Source organism: Triturus cristatus, chromosome 5_2 (assembly GCF_964204655.1).
Source record: "Triturus cristatus chromosome 5_2, aTriCri1.1, whole genome shotgun sequence".
NCBI lineage: Eukaryota > Metazoa > Chordata > Amphibia > Caudata > Salamandridae > Triturus > Triturus cristatus.
Window position 1 is genome coordinate 172,987,287 of NC_140588.1, and position 6,884 is coordinate 172,994,170.

Below are 6,884 nucleotides of genomic sequence, written 5' to 3' on the forward strand. Positions count from 1 at the left end.
CTTTGTGTTCTCTTGGTCCTTAGTCACACAGCTCTCCCTCATACCACACACTTCTCTTTCCCTCATTGCTCTGCGAACACACCACCACCCTGCCTGTTACTACAAACGGCCACCTTAATGTCCTATACACATATCTGACTCCATCCTGTCACATGCATACATTTCACCCTCATTGACACGTACACTCACAACTTATATACTCTTTGACAGACACTGCTTTACAAACTACTCTTGCAGTCAAGTGCATGTTCTTCAGCTTCTCAATGTCCCCTTGCTTTTCAACACATGTGAATTCCATGGGTACAGCCAAATGAGCGCATCCCTCTCTATCATGTGTTTTCAAAACACAAACGTGAACAAATAAATACTGACATATACACACACACCCTCCATAAAGGTGCATTCACACTCCTCTCCATCAGTGACACAAGCTCAGCCTATTTCAAGCACTGCCACAAACAAAAATATATGTGTCTCAATGTGCCTTACACACAAATACCCCTCCCTCACATATGCATACGTTCCCCCCAATATCACAAGAAATACATACCTAATCCCCCTCATTGGTGCATCCATTCACACTTTCAACTACACTCAGCCTTCATCATACCTCTCTCTCCTCTGTTGAACAGTGTAGTCTTTCTTGATTTAAACCACAGCGGATGCAGTGCAGGGGTTTTAACCTTCTAATATTCAAGGAGAGGTGAAAAAACTGTAGGAGACAGGCACGCTAAGAAAGGCAGATGGAACTCTCAAGTGGTTCAAATCCTACCAGCAGTGGCATAACTTGCATCCATACTACTTTCATTCATTCATCAAACACTGTGGCAAGAAAATATCAAGTCAGTCAATTAATTTGTCTACATTATTAGGCTGTCATTGCTCTGAGAGGAAGAGATAACCATAAGGGTGCGAGAAGTAGAATAGGGACCATGGTTACCCCTTGCACCACTGATAAATGTTGGAACTTTTTATCAGTTCTACTACTGCTAAATTTAGGAAGAACTGCTGAGTATTATGGGACCCACTGGTAATGTGAATAATGTTTTTTGATGTTTACAGTTCAGCATTTTTATTGTTCCCTGCCTCAGGAAGATTGTACTTCCTCCATCTGACCAGTTCCTGTAATTTCTTTATGTTGACAGGGCCAGTGCTTTCATAAAATGGCACTTGAAGAATGGAGCCACTGGGTGGTGGAGCCAAATTACTGATAGAAGGAGGGATGCATTTTACTGGTATAAGTGGCGGGCATTACCTCAAAAACTTTCCCTAGGGCCTCATTTACTATATTTTGATGCACAGCAGCATAGCAAGTATTCCTGCAGCGCTGCCATGAGTCAAAATAAAAGGGCAGGAATGCATTGTATCGACAAGATGCAGCACATTCCTGTACTTCTCCCTTGTGCTGGTGCACAAACAGCAGCCATACACCAACTTAGACACCCTAACACCATGGTGTAAGCGGGCCTGCGTTGCAGGGATGATTGTTTATGTGCAATAAAAGCACACCTCCCTGCATATAAAAAATCATTAAAGGCTGGTTGCTCCTCTATGTTTGCTGCAGAATGCAACACACATAAAAAGAGCAAAAAACTAGGAGATATAAAAGTATTTCTCCTCATTTTGCCACTTATGCACCGCCCCTGGGGAGTTGTAGGATTCTGACGTATTCCCAGGTTTATGACGTTTTGTAAATCTGGGAATGTGTCAGGTTCCATGGATGTTGCTTGGGAACGCCCCTTGCACTCAGAGTAATGAGTAAAATGGTCCCATATTTCCAAGGCCATGAAAAGTCATGCAGGGTGACTTATGCAGCCTTGTAAATGTGGGCAGGCACACTGCACCACTCGTGCTTCTAAAATAGTGATGCACCGGCACCGCAATGGGCTTATAAATGAGGCCCTATTTTTCCTGGAGTGAGTGCTAAAAAAATCATTGTATCCTTCCTGCATTCAGCCTGTGTGCCCACTTACCTTGGCCACTGTGTACACGGTACTTGATCCTAAATGTACGAGTGCACAAAAGTGTTTGTGGGAGTAGGGGTTTTTGTGTGAGTGGATGCATTCTGAATTCCACATTTGGCTTGATCATAGGTTCTTCAGATACAATTGTTTTAAAAAAAACCTGTGAAAAATTTTCTTTACGTGCAAAGCTTTCTAAAAGGGAATACGCATAGTTCAGATTTCAATGTAGAATTCACGAGAGTACACCAAGACACTGCAAACATTGGGCCTCATTTACAAAGCCGTTGCGCCACCGGTGTGTCACCTTTTTTAACACACCGGCGGAACAGTGTGCCTGCCCATATTTACAAAGCCACGTAAAGTTACCCAGTGTGATTTTTCTTGACCTTGTAAATATGGGTTCCTTTAACGCATTACTCTGGATGAAAGGGGTATTGCATGGGTGTTGTTGTGGGTGTTCCCACGCAACATCCATGCAACCTGACACATTCCCAGATTTATAACATTTTGAAAAGCTGGGAGTGAGTCAGAATCCTATGGCTCCCTAGGGGAGGTGTAGGAGTGGTGCAAGAGGAGAAATACTTTTATTTCTCCTCGTTCTTTACTCTTTCTATGCATCCTATATTCTGCAGCATTCATAGAAAGAGGAAAATGTCATCACTGATTGTTTTTTGGCTTCCTGCACAAACACAATCATCCCGCAATGCAGGCATCTGTGAAAAATGACTCAAGGGTGCCTGCACTGACACATGGCAGCCAATTGTGTGCCAGTGAAGGGGAAAACACAAGCATGCATTGCATTGTTATCAACACGATGCATCCATGTGCTTTGAAAATGACGCAACTCTGTGCAGCAAAAGTGCTTGCAGCGCGACGCTGCATCATTTTCTTGTAAATGAGGGGCATATTGACCACCCCCAAATTCCTGCAGCGAATTAACTATGCCTAAGTGCTGTAAAAGTGTAGAAATCAACATGAAGGTCGCCACTCTTTGCAAATCTTATACCAGTTAAAGGCTCATAATTACCAGTTTGAACTTAATAAATTAATATTGTTTTTGGAAATAACTTTTTCAAAACACTATTTATTTTGTTCTCTTCAAGAAGTAAAACGTTTACATACATTTGTTTGCATAACATTTCCCCGTCAATTTGGAAGAACATTCCTATAACTTTTTGAAATTTTTTAAAATTCTATACTAATTTATTTGCATTTTCTAGTCATTGTTGACTAGGACATGAAAACTAAAATTAGATATTCAAAAGCTGCCATCTAGAATGAAAGTGTAACCAATTTTAGACCATGTACTGGTGCTTTTTTACATGGAAAACAGGCGCCAGAATTGATATACACTATGTAGCATGGCATCTGTTTCACTTAGGATTTACAATGAGAAGCCTTCAAATATGTAAATCCTTCCGCGGAGGTACCACAAGGTGAAATGCATGGACAGTCAGACCATGTGGTAACTTGATACATTTAAAGCAAGGAGTACTTTGCTAGACTGGCTGCTGATGTATCCATAATTTCTGGTGCACTGTGGTGTCTTTATGCATATAAAGGACCCTAGATTCATTGTGTCAATCAAATGCCCTAGGAGGTCCCAGACTGTTCGGTACTTAAACTAATGTTCCCAAGTCATGTAATGAGCCAGGGACCAGGCACTTTACTCAGGAAGAACCAGGTGAGGTGTGGGTAAGGACAAGGGTAACCTTTTCTCCTCCTCATCGCTGAAGACTTTGGTGATTCGGACGGCTGGAAACGGTTTAATTTCTCAGGATTATTGGATGCCATCTGTGAAAAGTCACTGAATATGTCCTGGTAGGTCTCGTCACCTGACTGTCCATATAGTCCTTCAGATTCCTGAATCTCCTCATTCATTGTTGCCACTAGCAACAGTATTACAATATCAGCATTTGCAGCTTCAACTGCAATAGTCAAGGTGTCTTTTCCTTCTTCGTCTTTGGTGTGCTGATTTGCCCCACGTTTCAGAAATAAGCAGACTTGCCCAGTGTGCCCTAAAATAGTTGCATGATGCAGGGGTCCTCTGCCATTCAGATCCATGTGATTAACATTGGCACCATTCTGCAGCAGGAACTCACATGCGACCAAAGAACCCCCATGCACAGCCTGAATGAGTGATGTTGCACCGTTTTCCTCTGCATTCACCCAGTTAATATCTGCGCCATGTGCCAATGCTTCTGCCATATCAGGAAGGCTTTTCTCATACGCAGCTCGAAAAAGGTGCAGCCCTGGGTGAAACTTTTTCGAATCCTGAAATACTGAAGAATCTCGCTTCTCGACCTGTAGGACTGGTTCATGAAACTTGTTTGAGGATACAGTAGAGGCAAGAAGTTCTCGACTGCCATCTGAACTGAAGCGGAATCCACTGTCATTGCTTTTCACTGAACGTCTGGAAGATGTTGAGAAGTGATCCTGTGATGTCAGGGACTTCTCAGAACTACTGAGGTCTTCGTTCTTGCACTGGGAATAGGGCCTTTTCTGTCCATCAAGAGGGTGTGAAGCAATGCAGTCCTTATTCACAAACCTCTTTTCCACGTACTTTGCTCTGATATATGCCTCCTTTTCCAGTCTTGTATTTTCATTGCCTGGCTTCTTTACTCCAAGGGTTTTCAATTTAGCTTCATATATTCGATTAATAACTTGATTTCCCAGTTCACACATCAGCTTTAGTAATTCAGGCTCCCATGTATCTAACGTTAAAGACCTTACTTTCGAAAAGTGCACACCAAGACTCCTGTGTATCCCAGAACACTCAATGCACAGGATGATTCCAAGGTTGATGCTGGCCCATCGCGGATCCGCCAGACCACAATCGCAGCAGACGGAGTTTCCAGCGATACACTGAATCTGCTGTAATGCACTTTCACCTTTAACTAATTTCTCTTTCACCTCGCAGCCAGAGTCCCGACTTCCTGTGGAAGGTGAAGGATTCTTATCGAGATTTTCCGTCTCATCACTCTTTTCTCTATATGCTGTATCAATACTAGTTTGGACAGCTTTAATCCATGCCTGTCGCAGCTTTTCTGAGTCAGCCTGTAGCATACTGCTCTTTGTTGGTGTGACTACTTCAAAGCAGAAACGTCTTTCTATGTCTTCACAGTGTTTAACTGTGCAGAGTCGTAAATCTTCGACAACCACTGTGGGGTTATCCTTCATTTTTTTCTGATATACCAGCTGGTTGTTTTGTATTGAGAACCAGCGCCTATTCCAAGTTTTAAAGGCATTACTGGCCCTTTTAAAGAGATATCCCTCCGTTACAATGCCATTAGTCGCATCAGCATTGTATTCAAGTCTGAGATCATTGTTGGTGTAATCCTTTTGCTGAATAGTGGAGTGTTTTTGTTCCATGTCCCTCTTCTCCTTTGCTGCATCCACAACAAGCTGATCCAACTGAGAGCCAAGCTCTTTCATGTACGGTTCAAGTCCACTGAAGAGATCGTGGCCCTTGTGGAAGAAGCCTAGATGTGCATACATGAAGGATAACATCGATTTTAAAATTTCAGACCTCCGCTTTGACTGAAGAACATTGATTTGAAGGACATTGTCCAAAGCTATGTGCCGGAAGCATTTTCTTTTTGCGATTAAGATGTTTGTTGCCTCCTCCACCTCGTACAGTTTTGTTCTTTGAACTTGGGCATTTTTAACTAGTGCTTTTTCTTTTTCTTTACTGACCTTATCAAACTGCTTCTTTGCATCTTTGAATTTTCGAAGATCATCCTTAATAAATATCTGGAGTTGTGTTTTAATGGATCTCTGAGCTTCGTCAAACAGGATTGTGTGATAATTGATCATTTCTTGGAGGCTGTCTGAAAACTTCGTCAAGCTGGACTCAATCACCACATCCTTGCTTGAATACTGTGCGAGGTCCCGAATGCCATTCATAAATTGCTTGTTGGCAGCGCAAAAGGCCTTGCCTGCATCAATCATGCCACTACATAACTTAACAAGCTTATCAAGTTTCCCTTCCAGTTCCGTCACATCACCTTCAACTTCCTTCAAAGCGGCTCTGAAACGGGGAGAGTCCTTCAAGCACTCCTCGAAATCAACCGTCACCTTCATGCTGTCGCCTCGGCCCCTCCCGGGCGATGAAGGTGAGGGCAGGAATACGGAGGCAGCAGCAAGAGAAGGGGATCTGAGCGCAGCAGTTGAAGTCTGTCACACTTCAGCCTGCCTCACCGCTGCACAGCTCTCAGCCCTCGGCTCTTCCTCCACATCTGAACAGGGTCCCTGCTGGAAGATACTCCAGTCTCCTAGATTCGCACGTAGACATAGACAACGGACAACAATGCAAGAGCCCGAGCGTCATAGACACAAAACATAGAATCAGATTGTCGTCCTCGCCAGAGTTCCACCAATTCATTTGCATTTTCAGCAACAAGGCAATTCATCACTGGGGGTAGTGGTCCTTAGTTATTTTGTGTACATAGACAATCCTGGGTCACAAAGGTCGATTTTAAAGGAAGGTTTCTGCAACCACAGAGGCTCCTGCTCCCCAGAGTCTTTTTCAATAAGGGAAACCTGTCTGCTAAACTAGTGTACTATTGAACGTGCTACAAAATATTTAACATCTCACAGATGCCTTAATTGGGACAGTGGATTCTGTAAAACACGATTTTTATAATGTCCGAAAATCGATCAATACAGCTCTTGCTTGACATTTTTAACTTCAGAGATGTTTTTTCGTTTCACACATGCTCTATCCGGGGGCCTTGGAAAGAGAAACCATTAGGATGCATTGCGTCTTAAACTGCGCTAGTCCAGATAAAGGAGGTTGAAAGGACAAGGATCTTCCTTGCATAGAATCAGTCGCATGGATGGTCACTGTTACTATGCGGCATCTATGGTGGAAGACAGAACAGGACTGATGGTAAAGGTAGCAAACAATCTGGCTTTATA

The 6,884-nt window shown here is 43.0% G+C and overlaps 1 pseudogene; it reads right to left on the reverse strand.

Moving 5' to 3' along the window:
* Positions 1 to 3,602: 3,602 nt before the first annotated feature.
* Positions 3,603 to 6,047, reverse strand: LOC146822754 (arf-GAP with coiled-coil, ANK repeat and PH domain-containing protein 2 pseudogene; annotated as a pseudogene).
* Between the last annotated feature and the right edge of the window lie 837 nt (positions 6,048 to 6,884).